At 37.8% G+C, this 23,802-nt stretch overlaps 2 long non-coding RNA genes and 1 pseudogene across 4 annotated transcripts in view; 1 reads left to right on the top strand and 2 right to left on the bottom strand.

Moving 5' to 3' along the window:
• LOC144617375 (uncharacterized) overlaps positions 1–23,802 on the top strand; it is a 95,196-nt gene that overhangs the window by 928 nt on the left and 70,466 nt on the right. The window lies entirely within an intron of this gene.
• On the bottom strand, positions 504–23,427 carry LOC132683202 (uncharacterized). Of its 2 annotated transcripts, none has more exons than XR_013549827.2 (4): positions 23,314–23,427; positions 5,357–5,523; positions 2,413–3,090; positions 504–1,618 (listed from the first exon to the last, which is right to left on the bottom strand). It is a non-coding gene; the product is annotated as an uncharacterized LOC132683202 (long non-coding RNA). The 2 variants fall into 2 exon arrangements; XR_013549828.2 differs by having other exon boundaries at positions 504–1,258.
• On the bottom strand, positions 17,442–21,669 carry LOC132684236 (large ribosomal subunit protein uL11 pseudogene; annotated as a pseudogene).

Genomic DNA, 23,802 nt, shown 5'->3' with positions numbered 1-23,802 from the left:
GGATTTTGGGGGGGAGGGGTAGGCAGGGCTCTGGAAGAGTGCTTTTGAACCGTGCTGCCCTGTTGCACGGGACTGACCTTTGGCTGACACGGCCACGGAGCGGGCCGTTCGTTAACGAGGATTTGATACATTAGACATTCGAGCTGGGCGTGTAAACCCACACTCTGAATCCAGATTTTGCTCAAATTAGTGTACGAGGAAATGATCTTTTTAAGTCCCGAGGCTTAACCAAATGTCAGGAGGGCCAATCGCTGCCTGAAAAGGGCAGTGGAGGACACCGGGTAAAAGACACATTCCTCGCTCCTTAAAAAATAAACAAAACAAAACCAAAAAGCCTTCTCTGAATAATTCCTGAAATCTCCCAAGTCACCACTTGGACGAAATGCTTATAAATAAAGCTAATCATTCGTTCTAATAAATTCTGTTGTGTTAAATACTAATACTAAGCAAGACTGTGAAGGCAGCGGCGCAGTTAGGGCAATAATCCTTTTTTGAGATTCGTATATTTTGAGATGCTGTTTTACTCGGTGGAGATACTTGAGTATGACAATTTATATCCGCCAGGCAGTGGGGCACACACAGAGGAGGGAGTCACAGATTTTAAAGCCGTTTCAAAGTTGACGCGTCCCTCAATTTGATTTGGTTCGATTTGTCTCCAGACGTTGGAGCCCGGAAAGGGAAGGCAGGCTGGCCACCAGCACCCTGGCCTGGAGCGCAGCGGCCGCACGGATGGGGCAGAGGTTGGGGACTTTGCTGCGGCCACTTGCAGGGTGCGGCGGCTCCCGCGGTATTTATTGACTGATTCGGGAAGGTGTCATTATATCTAAGTTCACATTAAAGCTCGAACTTAAAAAAAAAAAAAAAAAAAAGTACCGCCAGAAAGTGCTTTTCTTTTCTTTCCCCCAATAGCAGAGCCCGCTGTTGTCAGTTGGAAAGGGGGGAGAAATTCTCTCCTGTCGAAGTTTCCAGCCACTCTAAGAGTGGAAGGGGGAGGGCGAAGCGAAACGGTGTTCTGGCTCTGTACCTGGCAACCCTCTAACCGCTGGCTTTTTCACGTTGCTGTCCTGGGGAGAGTATCGCAGAGGCAGACGCATACGTTTTATGCACCTGAGTGCTGGGTTCTGCCGTTGGGTTTTGCTGGGTCTACGCAGGGGCGGTTCCTGGGATGCGGATTTAATCCAGGGGAAAACGTACACGAAACAGTTTTTGGCCTCCTATCTTTGCTTAGAGAGGCTCTGTCTCCATTCCTCGGTGTCCTCTGAGTGTAGATGAAAAGATGGAAAATTAAACGAGAAAGGCACTTACTATCATGGGGAAAAAAGATAGGTTAAAAATAAGGAATCTAGGGGAGAGAGGTCATTCTCCAAGAGCCTACGTTGAAGAAATACAGACAGGGCCTATGAGAGCTACAGGACTTGCTCCACAATGGGTTTTGTAGATAGCGTCCCCACGCACAGGCCGACGGCTCGCCAAATTCTGGTTCCCGACCCTTAGGACAAGGGCAACTGAGCCGGTTGAACACTTTTGGAGACGATAGACGTCCTGGCCCCCTTTGGAAAAATCACACCTTTCCAGAATCTTGAGAACCCCGCAGGCTTGAGAAGGTTGCAGAAATGGTCTAAGAGTTAAGAAGAGAATGGAGAAAGAAGGGAAAGGTTGGTAGAGGATGGAGAAAGGAAAGATTGTGGCCAATTAACTGAGAGATCGAGTTCATTTTCCCCCAGTGCCGGGTCCCAGCACCCTCCTACCCAGTCTGCGATCACCAGTTACTGGTGCAAGGGCGAGACACTGCCCGGGACCACCAACTTCCGAGTTGTGTCAAGTTGAGGTGGAAACGGTGGATCTATTTCATTTTAAGGTCCGCTTTTGGGAGTCGGTGGGATTACTACAATTCTGATGCTTGTAAGAGTGGAAGGAAGGAAGCACTTGCCGCTTACAGACTTGCTCCGAGTTTCTTTGGCCCCCTTCTCTACAGCCTCCACCCTCGTCTAGCCCCGGGAGCCTACACCTGGGTTTGGGCCTCCGGACCCGGTCGCAACTCTGGGGTACCTGCGAGTACCCCGGAGCCGTGAATCCTGAAGTTCTAAATGCGACGTGACTTACTGGCTGGCTTGAGGAAAGCCTCTTTCGCCCCTTCTGGGATATCATCCAGCCCTGCCCGGGGCTCCCTCCCCGAAGCCCCCAAGGCCTCGGTAGGTCGGTCGGGGCCACCTTCGGGGCTGCTCGGGGGACCTGACGCAGGCCGCGCTGCCGCTGACGTCAGGGGCTCCCGGTGGCCCGAACCCCAGTCCTGGCAACAAGGCGCCCGGCGTGGGCGTCATTAATTATTAGATGGTAAATATTGCAAAGAAAGCTCAAGCTATAATTCAGGCTATATTTCGGTTTCTCAAAGCATAGTTACCAACTTCGCACCTTCTTGTGGTCCCGTCTGCCCTCTGGGTCCACATTTTTGTAGGTTTGAGCTCTTCACTTTGTAACTGGTTTTGGGGATTCTTGGTGGAAGCGCCAATATTTGTTCATGTGGGAACTGCATGGTTACAACTTCCCTGTAGATTCAAGCTTGAGGAGCTTAATCATCTCTATCAACCAAGGGGGTGAGATGTGTGTGGGCATTGCTTCATAAAGCTGGATCTAGGATGCTCACATCCCCTTTTCTGTTTGTCAGATTCTTAGTCCGAGATCTGATACTATTATTGTTGTTGTTGAGTGAAAAGGAGGGGAAAAAACCCTATCACACACCGACAGGGCCAAGGTAAATGAATAATGCCATTCGGTATCAGGAACAAAACCTTCCATTTGTAAAATCAAACACAGCTCTCCTTTTTTCTTTTGTTTTAAAAGGAATCACACCTATAGTATCTACTTAAAATAGAATGTTAAGGAGCAGTAACTTCTTCAAAATAACACTCGTTCTCGGTGCTAGCTCTAATACATTTTCAAAATCCTTTCCCCGAGGATTACTGCCGAATAAACATAGGGCACAGCAGGGTCACTGTGGCACGAATTCTCTCTTGGGCTCTTCTCTACAAAAGGAAAAAAGAAATCATGCCATATATGATGGAATTCCACAGGTGATGCTGAGGTGATTTTCTGGAAAAAGAATGAAATTATGTAAGAATTAAACTAACCCATTTGAATCAAGACAACTTTTATAGGAGTGGAAACAATAATCCACAAATTTAAGCATCTTGCATATTATCTTACTTGTCATAAATAATTTCTCTGCAATTCTCTTGTTATATTAGCTGTTTGAAAGATCCTGTATATAAAAATAAAGTTCACATGTATCACTGCATAAGACCAATAAGTAGCAGCTCTCAATAATATAAAATTATCTTCATACATATGAATATAAAATGTATTTGTCAGGATCCACAGGGCCAGAATGAAAAGCCTCTCTAGTTATATCTATAGGAGGTAGAAATATCCTGAAAAGTATTTTGAAAGGCAGGTAATTTGTTTAGTGTTTCACAGACAGAAAAACAACTGACCGAACTTTAATTTTTCTTTTGGAAGTTTTAGAGCCCTGCAGGCAGCTTTTGACTCAGAACTGTGATGGTGACCATTTTATTCTCAAGTTTATAATTTATTTTTAACCAATAGTTATGTGGTAAATATTTAACAAATATATACAATCTCTCAGAAGTGTGCAATAATTATTTTGTAAAATATGAGTAAAAATGGAGCTCACTCTTATACATCAGATACATATATTTGCAGTATTGAAAGCTTTGTGAAGGAGAATTTTAAAAAGTGTAAACAGTCACATTAGTAAATGTACAAAATTCCACAAGCATTCATCAATAAAAATTTCCAAGAATTGTATATTAAATGTATTAGAAAAGAGATAACTGCACACAAAAAGAAAAATGAAAAGAAACCTCATTTAGGGAAATAAAAACAAACAAAGGTCCAGGGTCCATCATTTACTTTTTCTGCTATGATTATTATGTATTTCTATGGCTTGTTATACCTAGACTTTTCTTTAAAATTCCAAAAATGTGTGTTAGCTGGAATAAAAAATATTTGGAGTTGCGGACAACAGTTAATTGGCATTCAACAACTTCGGTGCTGTTTTCTATTTTACGTACTACTACTTTTATGTACTACAAATCTTTCCAGAGAATTCTGCTATTTTTGGTACAGCATGCTGAAATTTATAGGCCTAAGATATATTCCAGACTATGTTTATAACACCCTGGCTGAGAAAAACCCTAGGATATTCATTAGATTTTTTTTAAGTCAGCTAATATTATTACAGTTCCTGAATCAATAAATATTTACAGATTTAAGGCAATAATTGAATTGAAGGGCCACATTTGAAAGTCATTATGTGCGTGTGTGTATATCTTCAAATAAGTGATTTGTACAATTTAGACAATATCCTATGGAGGTTATGTGATTTTTCTGCTGCTTCAAACATGATTTCACTTGCTGACCTCGTGAAGTCAGTTGATATTCTTGGCTCTTAGATTTGCACTTGTGAAATCAGTGTCCTAGACAAGATGCTCACTAAATTTTTATGTAGTCCTCAAAGTAGTGATTTCACTTAGTCTTGCTTATGGATTAAAAAAAGCAACAACAAAGCTTTTAACTTTTTATTTGTGAAAAAAAATAAATCAGGGAAATCTTAACAGATTTGGGATATAAATGAAATGAACTAGCAATTCCTATTGTAAAACCTCATTGTTAAGTTTTTTTTTTTTTTTTTCCCCTGAGAGTCTTGTTTCAGAAATGTGTTCTACTAAACAAGGAAGGCTACAGGAAACCTCTTTTTCTCCTTCTTAGTTTGAAAAGGAAATAAAATACATTTCCAGTGTTTTGTTTATGTGAATTACAAGGAGTATTTTCGTAAACAGGGGCAGAGGATGCTTAAGAGATGGAAACACTATTAAATTCAAATGTTTAAGAGCATGAATTTAGGAAGTGTAAACTAAGTTCTGGTCATATACAAATAGATGTATATTTGAAGGCGATACAAATCCCACCATGTAAGTGACAAGAATAAGAGGAAAACACAATGCTCCTGCACACTCTCCTCGCTAGATCAGTGTGAAGAGCTAAATATATTGAGTATATTATCCAATCCACAGGTTCTGCAGCTGTTGCTTGTTACTTACCTGTCAGCTAACTGCACTTGACTAGACCAATTAATTGATTAATTAATTACCCCGACAAACATTAGAGATAAGTATAGTTATTGTTAATAGAGACTATGTCATTTCAAAATTAAATTTCAAATGCTTTCTTCCTTCCAGGCATATAACAGGAGAAATATACACAGTTATTCAAAATATAAGGTAAAATATGGTACTTGTCATAAGAGAGGCATACACAAAATTGGGGAATGTTTTACTTTTTGATTCTCTTTAGAAGATATTGGATGTCACTTGCTGCTTTAGAAAATCAGAACAAAATGTCATATCACGGCTTTTCCTTTCTCTTTCCTTCATGCTCTCTTTTGCTCCTTTTCCTTCTCTTTAGCTCCTCCTTCTTCTCTTCTTCTTTTCCTTGCTCTAGAACCTAAGGTAAAATGAAATTTTCAGAAGACCTTTCTCAGGATGGTGGCAGTGGTGTTGTGAGCTCACTGCCTGAATCCTTGCCAGGCCTTTGTCTTTTGGGGGAAGTTTTGTCCAAGTGCCCATCTGTAGTCAGCTAGCCTGGGCTCCCATGGATGGGCTTAAACTCTGGGAATGCTGGGATCTGGGGCTGGTCAGAGCTTTTCAGCAACCAGGGTGTCCATTTTAATGGTCGAAGTGGGTCAGACCGAGCAGAGACCAAGTTCTGACAACTCTAGGTAAATATCTGAAAAGAGAACACTGATTGGTCACCAGGACATTTACACTTTATAGAATTGAGCAGGGTTTCTCTCTTTTCTATTATTTGTTTGATCTAAATACAGATTCCTTTGTCACTAACAAATAAAACTTTTGTTTGTTTTCATTATGGTTCTTTTGTTCATTTTAATTCAGTTTTTAAAATATTCACTATAAAAGTGTCAGCATAGGACTAATTTTTCAAGACTATTTTTTGTTCTGAAATATTAAGCCATGTTTTCCCTTCCCCTAAGGCTGATGTGATTCTCTGGCAGTATTTTCCAAGGACATTTTATGTCTACTTTATAACATTTGATAGTCACCCTATGAAACTAAGAAATAATTCATGTTTTCTGAAAAGGGTTCCAATCAGGTTCTTTAGAAGCTCAAAGTAGGACTAACCTGTAACCAATCAAAGAATTAGAGGTAACTGGTCCAATTACATATTATTCACATTCCTTTTTTTTCCCTTTGTGCTGTTTTTGGGTCATTTGGAAAGTGGCGCAACTCAGATCAGTTTGATTTGTATTTTCTAGCTGTTTGGATGAGTTGATTGAAGCAGGAAGGGTCACAAAGTGTGTTTGAGGACTTTGTTGTGTCATTGTCATGTGATTCTAATCCTTTTTGTAACAAGTTTTAATATTGAGCAATTTCAAATACATACAAAAGTAGAGAGAATAATGTAATAAATCTTTATCACCCAACTTCAGCGTCTGTCAACAAATAGCCCAGTTTATATTTCCATCCACCGTTCTCCCCCAGAATTATTTTGAAGCACACCCTAGACATCCTATTATTTAATATGTAAATATTTATTATTTAATAAGTTCTTAATGTTTGCTACAAAGCAGAGTGGCTTTTTCAAGTCAACTAGTATGTTTTTCTGAAACACTGCCTGGTCTGAGCTTTGAGCTGCTGTTCTCGATCCTTTTAACAGTTTTGCTTCCAATACCAGAGCCTTTATTAGCCACTGGAATCAAGGAGCTCTGTAGTTATCAAGAGCAAAAGAATAATTCACTTGATTATCATCATAATCAATGAAGATGGAAGCTTCAAGTGGGAAATCTCATAATCTCCAGAGTCTAGTAGTCATAATGGAGTGAGAATAATTCACTCAAAAGTTTCTGATTTGGGGAAAAGTGATGACTAGGAATCTTTTAATGAAAAAAAAAATCCTATGAACTTGTACTGGTATGGAAAAATCATTGTACTTGAAAAACTATCACTTAAATGCATTCATTGGGTTTCAGCTTTATTTCACCCAAGGTAATCCCCCAATTATTGATATAATAATAAATATGAATTTATGCACTGTGATTTAAATGTATTGTTTCCTTATCTCATTAAGTCACATGAAGCCATATGTTGTTGATTTTTCAAAAGAGAGTACTGATATTTTAGAGCTCTATGCCAAACTATTTATGTATGAAATTATGTGATGTCTGGAATTTGCTTCAAATAATCTTGGGTGAGGGGTGGGAATGAGTGAGTGTAAGAACCAAGACTTTTATTGCAGGGAGATGGGTACCTGGGATTATGGTAATATTCTCTACTTCTGTATATATTTATTTTTTCTTAATAAACTAGCAAAAATGAAAAAGATAAAATGTCAAGAAGAACTCCACTAAAGTGTTTTTCTATCTATCAGTAGAGAAGTCAAAAGAAGGAATGAAATTATATTAAAAATTAAAAAGATAAAAGTTTACTTGCATCATCCTGGACTACGACCCAAGCATGTCCTTGGAGAAGCCAGTGAATCTCTTTCAACTTCAGTTTTTACATACATGAAAATACTCCCTCTGGTTTAAATAAATGCTAATATTTTTTCCATATACCCCTATGTATTAGATATGAATTCATAACACCTTGCCAGCAAAAATGTTGCTTGATAATTTAAACTTGTAGTTACTTGAATGTTTGTCATCTAAATGTTTCAAGATCTATGGAAAGGTCTAGTTGTCACTTTCTACTTGTGGTCGTTTTGTGCATTGATTATGGTAGAACATTTCTCAGTATGTGGAGAAAATAATGACAGTTATAGATTTTAAAATGAGATTCTTGCTATAGCATAATGCTTTTCTTTTTCTACTTTTCTTATGGGAAATACAGACTCTTGAAGTTCAGGGTTAACTCCTGCCTCTTGTTTCTCCTTCCATAACACATCTGCCCTTCAGACTTCATTTCTGGGCCATTCCTTATGGAAGTAGAAAACACAGCATCCTCATAACGTAATTCATTATGGAACTTGGAATTGAATTATGATTTTCAGGTTTGAGTTTTTACAGTGGGCCTCCAGTTTTGACTTATGTTGCCCTTCCCCATTTCCTAACCAGTTCTAGAATATCAGGGATAGGAATAAGTACATCCTTCAAAGTGCCAAGTTATCTTCCTCTCAACCTATCCTGCCCAGATTGGCATTCCGTCTCAGTTTTCTTCCATGTTCTCACTATGCTGGATTTTCCTGTCTGCAACCCAAATCTCCCCAAGGATGCAAACCAGCCTAGACAGTACCATGAGACTAGAGCATTTGAAGCATTCTAGTTCTTTCCTCCATGGGACTAGATCCTGGTCCTACATCTCTAGCAGTAGTGGTTCTTGTAACAGCATTCAGAAATGATGGCTCTTCTTATCACTTTGTTATGTCTGCTGTGATGTATGTATGTATGTCTCTCATATCAAGCCATATCTGACCATGCCAAGCTGTGGAAGCCATTCATTTAACTAACTAACCATCCCCAGCCCAGCCTTTGCAGTCAGGTAAGCTCTCTCTGGACCAGTATTTCTCAGGGGGCTTGCATCAGATGTTTATACAAATTCATATTCCTGGCCTTCAGTTCTAAGTGAATGAGAATGAGAATGTCTGGGTTAGGCTGTTATTGGGAATCTTCATTTTAACAACGTGAAGTTTAAAACTCATTTGATTGAAGTCCTAGACTGTGCCCTTGGGTGTGACTTTTTCTCTGGGCCTTGCTTCTATTGTTGTGATTTTAAACTTCCTGGTGCCTGCACTTTCTAGAGTCTGAACTTCCATCGAGATTCATAAAACAAAAAGCCAACAACAGTAATGATGTTGGACAGGTTCTTAGCAAACAAAGCTGGTGGTCTCAAACATACTATTTGTGTTACCACCATTACCCTTACTATAATCGCTGTCTTCTTCTTGATCTAGCGTTAGAGGAAGAATATGTGTGTGATATTAATAACGATAATGTGCATCAAAGCGCCTTTTAAAAAGTTAAAAAGCACCGGATAAATGCAATGTATTATTCAACAAACACTCAGTTAATGAACTCATAGTCTGTTTGGGGGCACTGTACAACTTGCCCCCTGAACAGAGTATGAAGAAAATGAAGAACATGTTTTCTGCTCAGGGGAAGCCCATAATGAGGATAACATGCACACATAATGTTATAGGAAAACAATTGGAAAGCAGCATACTTGATTTATATCCCAAACATACTCTTTAGTGATATAATTCTGAGTGCCCTGGGAAATACAGGATAACTATGTGCTTATGTACCAACCATTGTATCTGTTGATGTATCTGTGACTCTGTGTGTTCATCTCTATCAAACATCTGCTGTCATCATCTCTACTTTTAAATATCTTTAAAGTAAATGTGATGCGGTTAGAATATAAGCTCCATGAGGGTAAGCATTTTTATGTTTTGTTTGCCGATATATTTTCACTGCGCAAACGGTGCCAGCTACATGATAGACATTCAATAAGTGCTTGTTGTCTGACTGACCGTCCTAATGGTTGACTGAATGAAGTTAGTTAGAAAAGATTTCCGAAGAGCGATGAGTGTAAAGGAGATCTCGCAGTGCCCGCCTATTGGCTGACAATGGTTGTGTAGAGAAAGGGCCATAGGACATAAGATAGAATTGGCTTAGTGGTGAAAATCTCCATATTTGACAATTCCAGTCTGCCCACTATGGATCATTTCAGTAACCCATGACTTGGGGTGATTGTAATTGTGATTTTCTGGCTCAGAGGAGGAACTTCCTACCTCCCTTTTATTTATTTATGTATTTATGTATTTATTTATTTATTTTTACTTTTTTTTTTTTTGAAGTTTATTTATTTTGAGAGACAGAGAACGTGAGCGGGGGAGGGGCAACGAGAGAGGGACAGACAGAATTCCCTCCGATGGTGGAGCTTGAACTCAGCAACCATGAGATCACGACCTGAGTGGAAACCAAGAGTCAGAGGTTCAACTGACCGAGCCACCCAGTCGCCCCCACCCCCTTTTAGATCTGTGTTATGAGGTGTAACTGAATTCTGTTTGTGGAGATAAACATGTGAGGTTTTGTGTTTGCTTGTTTGTTTGTTTTTGGAACGTGGCATTTCCTTCCTTTAGGAATTGTGTCTGTTTGTATACACAGATACATCGGGCACTGACATATATTTGCCAAATGTCAATAGTTGTAGTTTAATTGTAGTGAAGTCTTCTCCTTTGCAACTTCATTTTCTAGTCTATCTGAGGAAAGATAGAACATTTTCTCTTGGAAACTAATGAGTGAGGATAGTCGAAATTGAACAGGCCACTGATTATAAGCAAGTAGCAGCCAACCAGGATTCTAAATAGAGCTGGAAACATAATTTGACAATCTTTTCATCTAGATGCCGTGTGAAATTTTAATTGTTCAAAGATTATTTGCACATATAGCAATTTAGTTTGTTGCCTGTTTCCAAATACTGAAGAGCAGCGATACCATGTGTGGGTGTATATTTTAAAACTGCAATTTCCAACCTTTCATTCACTCATTTAACAAATATTTATCGAAGGCCTCCTAAATCCCAGGCCCATTCTGGAGATGCAGTGGTAAGTCAAATTTCCTCATGGGGTTTACATTCCAGTGGGGAGAGCAGTGACAACAATTAACATGAAAGGAATGCATATAAAAGGGAATTTCACATAGTCGTCAGTGTTGTGCTTAAACTCAACCAGTGTGGTGGGACAGGGAGGGCCTTGCAGGGTGGAGAGGCTAGCGTAATCAGTGGCCTTTCTGCGGAGCTGACATTTGACCTAAGACCTAAATGATGTGAAGGAACAAGGAGAAGGGGGTTCTGGCTAAGGAAAGACAAAATCTAAAGGTGCTGGAGTGGTAATTAGTTTGGCATGTTAATTAATCCATTCCTTTATTCTTCTCCACAAATATTTGCTAAGTGCCTGTTTTGTATCAGATGCAATGTATTCTAAGGTGCTGGGGAAATGGTGACGAACAAGACAGATATCTTGAATACCAGCTCCCATGGAACCATATTCTAGTGAAACAGAAAGACAAACAAAGCAAACAGAAAAAAATATCAGAAAATAATAAATGAGATCATGCTAAGTGGGATGGAACAGTGCGATAGATACTTTTTTGGTGGATATCCTAGCTTGAGGGACTAGAAAAGGCCTTTCTGAGTAAGTGACTGGTATGATAGGAAGCTCACATTTGTGTCACATCCTACCTTTGGATATTTCGAATTATGTTTTGGGATATAGTAAAACAGGCTGATGATAATGTGTGGCTCTTGTTGGTCTACCTGTAACCCCACCATTTTCTCTTCCCCTAATGAATGCATATGGGAATGCAAGGAACTGTAAATTTTCAAGTTTATAAAACAGGAAAAAAATTCATAAATTTATGTACTTTATTAGTAGTAGCAAATTACATGAAACTTTCCCCACTGGGGGTTTGGGATATTCAGGCTTAAAACAGCTGTTTTAATTATTGGGAACGTATGGCAGAATTAAGGAATTTTTGCTGAATAAATATTAAAGAAAAGCTTTAACAATGATGAAACTTAAAACTAAATAATAAGAGTATGCAAATTAATACAGATTTGAGCAATCCTGCAAAGGCAAGAATCAGCCTTGGTCTTAGCCTTGTTATACTTTTTAATGAAAAGCAGCAAATTCACCATTGAGCACATTTTCTTATATTTTATAATTTTTCCCATGTTGGGATATTGTCTTAGTTTTTACTATCAAAAAGATATTGGTATTTAAGTCAAGATTCAACATCACAGGGAATAGAACTCTATTTAAAGTAGTTCATGTTGAAGGGTGTTTATTGATAGGAAAGAACATGGACAGGAAACAAAGTGTAATGTCTGCATGTGGATGACACTGAAAACATCTCTTTATCTACATTATCTGCTCCACTAGTTTCCTGTTTCTCTTTTTGCATACACTTTTTTTAAAAGATTTTATTTTTATTATTTGTTATTTATTATTTTTGTTATTTCTTAAAAATTTTTAAAAATGTTTATTTATTTTTGACAGAGAGAGAGAGAGAGAGAGAGAGAGAGAGACAGAGCATGAGTGGGGGAAGGGCAGAGAGAGAGAGAGGGAGACACGGAATCCGAAGCAGGCTCCAGGCTCTGAGCTGTCAGCACAGAGCCCAACGTGGGGCTCAAACTCACAGACCGTGAGATCGTGACCTGAGCCGAAGTCGGATGCTCAACCGACTGAGCCACCCAGGTGCCGCTAAAGATTTTATTTTTAAGTAATCTCTACACACAACGTGGGGCTCAAACTCACCACCCTGAGATCAAGAGGTGTGTGCTCCACCAACTGAGCCAGCCAGGTACCCCCATAATCTTTCTTGTCTTACGTATGTTTCTCTGTTTCTCCAGAAATTCACTTTACATGTGGTATTGTTTGACATTGGTCTCAAATTCCATGTAGCCTCTAGTTCCAATTTTCACAGCTCTCTGACTGCCTTAGTCTTACAATGACCAGTTTCAAATTCCTGGGAGACATACTTTGATTTTCCCAGTTTAAATTAGGTATATACACTGGTCCAATCAGCTGTAGCTGGAGGAGGGGAGCAGGAGATAGGAGCTATACAGTATGTTCTTGTGATGTGTTATGTTATTAACAAATAATCGATCTTCCATAATATAAAAATAATGACTATCTCACATTTAAAAACTTGAAATAATACTTAATAAGGATAAAGTACCATTTTGATATCCTCTTCCTCCCACACCAATCCTGATACCATTTACCCTCTCCCTACTCAGTACTCTCCCTAGAGCTAAATGTGCTTTAGAGATATACACACATACACACATTCTATAGAAAATAGTATAATATCATATAAATTTATTTCTCTATTTAGCAAATAGTAATTGAATGCACTGGAAATTTAGCATTGCATAAAATGAACAATAATTGTTGCCCTCATGGAGTTTACCTGCCAGAGGAGACAGACAGACATAAAACTCGCTAAATAAATATGTTACATGGTACTTGGGAAGATCATGAGTGCTATGCAGAAAAATAAATTCTGAAGATAATAGGAAAGAAGTGGCCAGAGAACAGACCAATCTGAAGGTGACATTTGAGCCAAGACTTGTAAGAGGCCATCTAGAGAAAAGACATTATAAGCATACGGAACAGCAGGTGACTGCATGTTCAAAGAACATGAAGAAGTTCTGTCAGTCTGAAGCAGAATGAACAAGGGGGAGAAGAGTAGGAGAGGTCAGAGTAACTATGGGATTCTGGGAGCTGGGGAGGAGTTGGGACTACTCACTGAGGTTCTTGTTAACAAGTTTAAGGCCTTTACTTTAATTCTCTGTGAGGTAGAAGACACTGTAATATTTTGAGCAAAGTAACTTGATCTGACTTATTTTGAGTGGATCATCATGATTTCTGAGTTGAGACTAGACAGAAAGAGGCTGGCAGCAGTCAGATGTTAGGCTATTGCTATGATTCAGGCAAGAGATCATAGTGATCTGGACAAGAGAGTAGCAGAGAAAGTGATGAGTAGTCAAGATTCTGGATTGATTCTGATGGTAGAGCAAACAAAGGTTTCTTCTGGGTTAGATGCAGATGTGAGAAAAAAAAGAGAAATCAGTGTTGACGACAAGGATGGCCTTGAATAATTGGAAAGATGCAGTTTTCATTAACTGAGATAAAGAAGATTGTGGAAGGGGAAGTTTTTAGGGCATGTGTGTTAGGGAGTGGAAATCAGGAACTCAGTTTTGGAAATGGTAGGTTAGATATGCCTTTAGACATTTGTGTGGAATAGTTGAGCAGGCAGTTGGATTGGAGTCATCAGCATAGTGATAGTATTTAAAGCTTTGAGATTGAATGAGACCACCAAAAAACAAATATAAAGAAAGAAGAGGTATAAGGCTCAGGTCTTGGCCTCTCCAAAATTTAGAAGTCATAGAGATATGGAAGGACTAGAAAAGGAGAGAAGCAGTGAGTGAGAGAGGAAGAAATCTAGGAGAGGTGGTGTCATGACAGCTATGTGAAGAAAGTGTTTCAAGAAGGCAGGAGTGATCAGCTGTGTCAAATGTGATGGCAGGCCAAGTCAGAGTAGGAGAGAGAAGTGATCATTTAATTCAGTAACAGAGGGTAGCAGTGATTTGACATGAACAGTCAGGGGGTTGTAATGGTAGAGATAATGATCTCTTTGGAGTAGGTTTGAAGGAGACAAAAGGGGGAGAGGAATTGGAGATAATGAGTATATAGGATAAATAAAATGGTAATATTATTTTTTGGGAACTTTTTAATGAAGCGATATGTGCTAGGGATTTATGCTATTCTTTATAGCTCTAGCTCATTTCTCCTAATGATCATGTGATTTTTAATTATACGGATGACCACAAAGTGTTTAAGACAGTTCTCTAAATAGACCTTAACTCTTTTGTTTTAGTACCAAGAATATCAATCATCCCTCCCCTGAAACAAAAATATAGATGATATGTTCAGTGGGAATCCATAGATAATAGGAGAGGCCAAACCATGTGGAGAAAAGAGTTGAGATTAAGTCTGGCTATAGTGGGGATTTCATAGTGGAAACCAGTTGGAAATAAACTCCCCCAAACTTTTCTCTGATAACTCTTCCTTGGTTTAGTGCCAACACTAAGCAGGCAAACGCAGTTCTCTGTCTCACAAGAGACACAAGCGTAGGTCATAGATAATTTTACCAGTTGTATTTTTTTCAAAACATTTAAGTTTGTGTAAGTTGATTATGAAACCAACTATAGTTCTCCATTATCCTTTGTGATCGAGTGGAAGGTTTTTTAGTTGTTGTTTCGGTACCAATCTTCAGGATGAACATTCTTGCTTTCTTATGTTATTCTGTCTACTCTCAAAACAACTCAACCTATTTTGGAATGCTTTGTAGCTAGAAACCCCTTTTAGTTCCAAGTCTCTCTTATGAAGACAGGAGCTGTTTCTCCCCAACCTCCCACATTGCACAGCTGTTTATGAGGCTTGTAATTAATGAAGAGTTGCTAATAATCACACACCCAGTGATGTTCCGGGCTTGTTGAAAGAAATAGGGTGGGCAACAGTCATTGGGCTGGGGCCTGTAACTGTGCCTTTTGCCAATGGGCTGTAGATTGGCTATTGTCTTTTTTGGTAAGAGAATTTCTGGGAGCTCTACTCACATAATTCATGCTAAATTACTTTGGTAAACAGGAAATGATCTGAAATGTGGAAAAAAGTAGAAAAAGAGGAATTTTCTAAATGGAATTAGCTTCTTTCTGTTGGACTTATTTAAAAGTCTACAGATCTTCAGGAAATTCCAGATTAATTGTCTGGGTTTATTGATTTCTATTTTCAATTGCTTTATTAAATGGCAGCTTCTGCAGGCAACCTCATTTTCATTGTTCTAATGAAGAGAGCTTGATCTAGTCCAAAAGTTGAGAAGTCAAGTATCTGTAGGAGCCAAGGAAAGAACTAAGCAAAGCAGCCCAGAATTAGAACTCACTGGAGAGAAGCGAGGACTGGAGTGGATTTGTTGACACATGAGAATGTCTGCCTTGTCTTAAAACTCCTCAAGGTTTTCAAAAGAAGATAGAAATCTGGATTTTAACATGACATCTTTCAGCTTGGAAATATTGGCAATGAGCTCAAAGTTTTAAGAAAAGCAATCTGTAACCAAATACATTTCAGGCCAAAGCAAACACATCTGCAGGCTGGATCCAACCCCAGGCCACCAGTTGGCAACTTCTGGTCCAGAAGGATCGGTGGTTAGGCAGTGCTTTGGGACCAGTTCTTCACAAAGACTTAAAAAACAAGTGGTTGCTAATTATCTAAATGTTCATCGTTACAAGTCGTTCTCTCTTTTTGTTTTGGTAGCAAATTTTAAATCACTATTAGCCTGATGTTTGAAACCTGCTGGTGGAAAGTAGAGTGATCATATATCATGGACTGCCCAGGACAGCACTGGCTTAGGCCTGTAGCAGTTAAAATTAATAATGCTACCCCTTTTCATTTCCAACATTATATGGACACTTTAAGTGTCTCTTTTGTCCCCGCTTCCCATTTTTCACTTATTTCTTCCCCTCCTCCTTCTCCTCCTTCTTCTTTAAGTAAGCTCTACACCCAACCTGGGGCTTGAACTCATGACCCTGAGATCAAGAGTCTCCTACTCTTCCGACTGAGCCAGCCAGGTGCCCTTCACTTATTTTTTAATTCATTTCTTTTTATAAAAGCTATCATGATGCATTTTAAATATATAAAAAAAACTAGACAAATATCATAAACCTCCATGTAGCCATCATTCAGTTTCAGTACCTATCAACTAATGGCCACATGTTTCTTCCGTACCCTCACCCACTCCCTCATCCTGTATTATTTTGAAGAGAAGTCCCGATTTCATATCACTTCATCCATAATTTCTTATGCACCTTAAGTCAGTATTGTCTAAGTACCAGTCTAACACTAAACATTTAGATTATAACTCATTTTGTTTTAAGTTGTCCTTACTTTTTTCCTTGACTTCTTTATAGCTTTTCTTTCTCCACTGTGCACCATGAGTCAGTCCTTTTGTTCCTGAGTACTAGTACTGAGACACTTCATCAGCATTTCTCAATAAGTTTTCAAGAGTCATTGAATATTTGTCGCTGCTTTATTTGTGTCTAAAAATAAATTATTCTTATATGTATTATTAGAAATAAAAGATAATTTTGAAATTTATTTTTTCTAGTCCTTCAACTTCATCCATCTTTTCAACTACTGATTTGCCCACCCTTGAGTGATTCTTGGTGAAATTATCTCATTGCCTTGTTATAAAGTGGCAAGATGCTTGCCAGATTCCAGTTCTATGATCTCTTATCTATTGTAGGCTAATCCTGGGCCCTAATTTCAAGGTTTGTTTGACACTTTTTGGTGGAAAATGCGAATTCTGGTAACTATGTCCTTTGAAAAATTTTATGAGTTGCAAATAGTAAGAGAGACAGCACACATGGTTGTTAGAGAGGAATGGACTTTGGAGTCAAACAAACTCATCTGTGTGCATGTATTTCCTCCCTCCCTTCCTTCCTTTCTCCCTCCCTTCCTTCTTTGAGAACTTCATTAAAGACTCAAAATACTTTTCTTACATCAGAATTTTGTTCATAGTTCAAATTTTTTGGATTAGTATTTATGAAGGCACGTTATATAATACACACATATAATTTGATAATAAAAATGATTGACTCCTCAGATAAACTACTTCTGTTAACTTCCATTTCATCTATTTAGAAACCTTGAATAAAGATGTATTATATTTTTACTCTCTTTTCATTTCCTTCTGTGTTGTATTTATATTTTTCTTTTCTATGATTATTTATTTACTTACTTAGTTGTCAAATGATCCTTTATTGAATTATTTTCTGTTATAGCTCTTAACCAGCTGAGCATTCCACTGTACCTCTATTGGTGTCATCTGTAATGTCATGAGGGTGGTGGCCATCAGCATTGCAGCTCACAGATTGGGCACTCCCCAGGATCTCTTTAATGGCTCCAGAGAGTTCTCTGGCTAAAGATCTGTGTGGCATCTGTCAGGCAATGTTGACAATCTCATCAAAAGGGCTATTTCTGGTGCCTCTGGGTGGTTCGGTTGGTTAAGCATCAGATTTCACTCAGATCATGATCTCACAGTTTGTGGGTTTGAGCCCCACATCTGGCTCTGTGCTGGACAGCTTGGAGCCTGCTTTGGATTCTGCGTCTCCCTCTCTCTCTGCCCCTTCCCCACTCATGCTCTGTTTCTCTCTCTCAAAAAAAAAAATAAACATCAAAAAATTAAAAAAAAAGTCAATTCTTTCCCTTCCCTTTAAAAATAAAAGTGATATTTCTGCTTCTTTCTGTCTCTTGGCAGTTCCTTTAGGGCTTTGATAATCAGGGCAGAGGCAGAAGGTACTGCTTCAATCTGGGCCTATGTGTTCTGAAGGATCAATTTCACTGTAATCCTCAGACCTATCCAGTCGCCAGTTGCCTTGGCAATGTCATCACTAACCTGTTTTGGAGACAGACTCAGGGGGCCAGTCTTTGATCTTAGGGGCCAGGACAGATAGGCACCCGCTTCCTCACTGGTACACCTCAGGTATACGACTCTGATCTCGTTGAAGTCAAACTTAGGCGGCCTGGTGGAGACTGCTGGTGATGGATGAACCCAGATTTGGGATGACCAAAGACAGTTGCACCTTTGTCTCCTCTGAGCCAAAAGCCAAAAGCCAAATTTTTAAATAACATATTAAAATTTTCTCTTTAATTGATTTTACGTTTTTTTTCCTCTTTTTTTGTGTGTTGGTAATCCTGATCTGCATTTTTCCCCAATATTCAATTTTCATGTGGAGGGTACCAATTGCTCTATGTTCTCATATGGCACATAATTATCTTATTTTCTTATTTAATATAATTTTGAAATTCTTTGTGATCTTCATAGTTATATACATATATATGTGTGTGTGTGTGTGTGTATATATATATATATATATATATATATATATATATGTATATGAATGAATGAAAAAGGAGATGTTAGAAGGTAAAGGAATTATTCTTTTTCTAGTTATTTATACAAGTAGTCTCACTGTCCCCACAAATTTTCTGGTTAGAACTGTGCTTGGGTTAAACTTAGAAACAAGTGAAGATTTTGCTTAAAATCTCCTCTCTCCTCTTGAAGTTCATCTCTTCTTCCTGTGCCTCATCATTCAAAGGTGTCTTGTCATTATATAAGTCATACCTCTACCTCAGTTTTTCATCATGTTGAGACAAGAGTTTTTTAGACCTTAGATTCCTGATTTTGTATTTAATGTGGTGTGCCTTCAGTGACCGAAATTTCCAGTCGAATATATAAATGCTCCTTAATCATGCCTTGTTTGAAGACTTATCCCTTCCACTGATAGAGTTAGCTCTGATAATATATTTTGTTATTTCTAGGTTTACTTTTGCAGGTATCTAATTCTGCAAAGAATGCATGAGAGGACAAAGCATGATGTTGGTATGTGTGTGTATGTATATGTGTCTGTGGGTATGGGTGTACCAACATGTGTCTTCTTGTCCGGAAAGAACGGGTGTCTTTCTCCAATATCTTCGTAGTGTTCTGGTATAGGATGAGTTGGGGAGGAGTTTTCAACTTTTCGAACTTTTCTAAGTTCTGCCGTCCTTGTATATTCCCTTCCTTGCCTGGCTGGGTAGACAAAGTGTAAGCTTGAAGTGCTTCATTGCCAGAGTGACCTTTCATTCTCCCAGGTGGCTGGGATTAGATACTGCAGTCCTCAAACACTCACTCACAGTTCTTAGTCAGAGACTAGGTCACAGCCAAGCAGTCAGCCTCAGGGGATGGCCATGTTCAAGTTCAGCTCATTAGTATCAACTCAGGCCGTGTCTTCTGTTTCTGTTCTCATGGTTATGTCAAGAACATGCAGAATTTAGGCTGCTTTAAAAAATTTAATCATGTCTTCTCAAGTTTTGACTGCAGAACACCTAGAGAGGACTGGATTTTGGAGTCAAACAGACTCATCTGTGTGCATATATTCTCTTTCTCCCTTCCTTCTTACCTTCCTCCCTCTCTTCCTTCCTTCTTTCATTTTTTTCTCTTTTTTCATTTGTTTATTTATTATAGGAATGGATATAAAACAGCATGATAAAATTTCAAAAAATTTAAGAGAGTATGCAATGGACAGTAAGTAGTCCCTCCCTTTCAGGTCTCTAGACTCCTCTCCCAATTTTAGTATATGAGCTGCCCAAGCCAACATTAGACTCCTTTCCCAAAGGCAGCCAAAGCTAGCATTTTAGGTATCCCTCCATAAATTTTCTATTACTAATCAAACATCTATTTATATTTATACCCCTTAATTTAAGTTCTTTTAAAAAGCTCAAATGTTTCTGGCTTATTTTCACTTAAAATGTGTCTTGAATGTTATTCCAAAATAGCATATACAGATCTACCTCATCCTTTTTCAGGTCTATATTTGGTTACATAGTGTTCTATTGTATGGGTGTAAATGTTTTATTGAACTCGCCCATATGGAGGGAACTTATTTCCAGTTCAAAAATAATTTAAAAAATTAAAGATGGTATACAGTGAACATTCAAAGAGATATTGGAGTATAATTATTGGAAACATTCTTAAAGTGGATTGCTATATTTAAGCATTTAAATTTTGATAGTTATTGTCAAATAGTCCTTCAATGAAGTTGTATCAACTTATTACCTTCCATTAACATTTAAAAGGTCCTAGTGTCAGACTATATACTTTAAGTTTTTAATTTTTATTTTTTACAATTTTTAAGTTCATTTATGTATTTTGAGATAGAGCATGTGCGCAAGTGGGGGAGGGGCAGAGAGAGAGAGAGAGGGAGAGAGAATTCCAAGCAGGATCCATCTGTAAGTGTGGAGCCCCCAGTGGGGCTCAATCTCACAAAATCATGAGATCGTGACCTGAGCCAAAACCAAGAGTCTGATGCTTAACCAACTGAGCCACCTAGGTGCCCCACCTATTTTTTTTTAATTTAAATTTTAGTTAGTTAACAAAAAATTTATTTTTTATTAAATTTAAATTTTAGTTACTTAATACAGTGCAATATTGGTTTCAGGAGTAGAATTTAGTGATTCATCACTTACATACAACCCCCAGTGCTCATCACAACAAATGCCCTCCTTAATCCCCATCACCCATCTAGCTCATCTCCCACCTCCCTCCCTCCATCAACCCTCAGTTTGTTCTCTATCAGGCTATATACTATTAAACTTTTAGATCTTTGCCTACAAATTCAATTTTCTTCAATAAAAAGGAAGCAAACAAACCCTCTTTCTTTCTCCATTTCTCTGCCGCCTTTAATTTTCTTGTTTTTATCACAAAATTGGATATTGAAGGTCATAACTTATTAGGGTTAATCATAAATTTCAAATGTTGATTATGTAATCACTCCTTATAAGGGAGAAAGAGGTGTTTCTCTGGGCCGACATTCAATTTCCATGCTTCAATCCCTCTTTGCTTTAACTCTGCCCACATGCTGATATGTGGCAGTGTTAATTGGGCATTCTGCTTTTTGAATCTCACGTAGAATGTACATCCAACTAATTTACCACAAAATTAAAAAAAAAATGAAGAGAGCGAATACAGCCATTAGAGTTGTTGTGAATAATTTGAGTTAAATGTAAATGCAGAAAGAAAATAGGAAAGCTACTATTAAGTTACACCTTACCCTCCTCAATAGAATACAATACAGATTTACAATGTTAATTATTTCCACCATCTATCTATTTAAAAGCCCTGAGATTGAAATATGAATATGTCAGGTATTTAAATACTAACTTATTAAAAAAAACTACTTTATTAAAATATCATTATGCATATTTTAAAGCTATAACTCTGCACTCTGTAGACGTAGAGGTAAAATTCCCATTTATTGTCCGCTGAATGTGAGGGAAATTGGATTTGTCAGGAAGCTGATTGATATCTCGAAGTGTTTTGTTTTCAGTGACTGGCACTGCCTAGTTACAACCATCTATCATCTAACAGGTAATTAGTCAGATTTCTCATCATGAGCCTTCAATCCTGCTGTTTTATTATTGAAATACCACAAACCAGTAGGCAATTTGAATGCAGATAAAGTTCTCTGTCATGGTCCTAAGGACAAAGACAACATTTTGCAATTCAGCAGTAGTGAGTTTGAATAAAAGTCCCTGAAATGTAAGTTTGGGTCTTATGAGAAAATAAATATAAAACATTTAATTTAATACCACATTTGTCCTCTAACGTGACAACTGAGACATTTGCGATTTACAAAGCAATCTATTGTTCTAATATGAACTTACTTTATTATAACACGTTACGAGTAGAAAGTTAGGTGAAATAACATTGATAGCATGAGAAATAAAGTTAGATAAAATAAATGAACTAAGTCTTGAGTAGCTTTCATCTGTTTTCCAAACTATTTTAAGATGCCGGATGGAAGTAATCTGTAATTAGTAGTAGCTAATCATATAAAAAGTTTACCATTTTTCAATTATTTTTCATAAGACAGTTTAGAAATTAAAATAATTGGAAATTTTAAAGATGAATTATTTTATCACTCTTACACAATGAATAAACAAATTTGCTTCTGAAGTTGTTGCTAAGACACTTTTGGGGCCTTCTATGGTTTATAGATTCAGGCAATTGATTTACATAACTGATATTCCAACAAGATTGGTTACTTCATAACATTTAATATTATTTTCTTGACTTAATTAAAAATCATTTGGGGGCACCTGTCGGGCTTAGTCAGTAGACCATGCAACCTTGATCTCAGGGTAGTAAGTTCGAGCATAGAGCTTACTTAAAAAAAGAAGGGGGTGCCTGGATGGCTCAGTTGGTTGAGCAACTGACTATTGATTTTGACTTGGGGTCATAATCCCAAGGTTGTGGAATGGAGATCTACATCCAGCTCCATGGTAAGCATGGAACCTGCTTAGGATTCTCTCTCTCTCCCTCTGCCCCTCTCCTCCCACCTCTCCCACCTGCTCGCGGGCTCGCGTGCCTGCTATTTCTCTCTAAGAAAAAAAAAAAAAAAAAGAAAAAGGAAAGAAAAAAAGGGGAAAAATCATGTGTTATTTTTTGGAAAAATGAGTCTCAATATACATCCACTTTCCAAAAAATTCACAGGACACTATAGTCATTACTTCTTAATAAAATGTAAATATAACCTCTCTTCCCTTCAACTTTTTGTGTGGGAATGAATATGCCTACATGCTTTCTCAAACCTTAGTTAAATAACAATTTCCTTTGCTCTACAAAGTATTGTATATACAGCACATATAGATTAAAATTAACCGGATCAAACGATGTTTTAATTCAGTTACATAGTCATGCCTTCTGATGTGTAATAGATTTTACCAGAAAGAACATTTTTCATAATTAATTTCAATGTTAAAATATAAACTAGGGGCACCTGGATAGCTCAGTTGGTTAAGCATTGAACTTCATCTCAGGTCGTGAGCTCACAGTTTGTGAGCTGGAGCCCTGTAACGGGTTCTTTGCTGTCAGTTCAGAGCCTGCTTCGGGTCCTCTGTCTTCCTTTCTCTCTGCTCCTCCCCCCGTGGCTCAGTCTCTCATCAAAAATAAATAAACCTTTAAAGATAAATAAATAACTACATAAAATACAAACTAAACATTAGTTTTGTATGAGGATTGCACACATACTTCACAAACATAATGTATAATAATGGCATTCAACAATTCCTATGTAAAATGTAGAATATAATATCAAATATTACAAAATTGCTTACACTTGTTTAAAATATGGCGTTATAAACTTTTCTTGTACTGCACTTCAGCTCATGTCATAATCCCACCATGGGTGAGTTTGAACTCTGTGTTGGGCTATGTGCTGACAGCTCAGAGCCTGGAGCCTGCTTCAGATTCTGAGTCTCCTTAGGTCACCCAATTGTTTTGTCACAAACAAAATGGTAACAAATGTTTTGATTAAAAAAAAAAAAAAAAAAGATTCCCTGCCTCCCTCGTTCACTGCCCCTCCCCCACTCGTGCTGTCTCTCTCTCAAAAAATAAACATTAAAAAAAAAACTAAAAAGTTATATTAAGGTACGCAAATATCTTTGTTGTTTCTTTAAATAGCATAAGCTTTGTTTCTACCATGAACATTTCATAAGGACTTTTCGGATGAAAACAAATACCAATTTATTATAAGCCATGATTGCTTACATGTCTTTAAATTTTTTTAATTTTTAATTTATTTTTTCAAAGATTTTATTTTTAAG

Source organism: Panthera onca, chromosome C2, assembly GCF_046562875.1.
Source record: "Panthera onca isolate mPanOnc1 chromosome C2, mPanOnc1 haplotype 2, whole genome shotgun sequence".
Lineage (NCBI taxonomy): Eukaryota > Metazoa > Chordata > Mammalia > Carnivora > Felidae > Panthera > Panthera onca.
The sequence above is the reverse complement of the archived record's forward strand: the minus strand, read 5'-3'. Positions and strand labels throughout refer to the sequence as shown.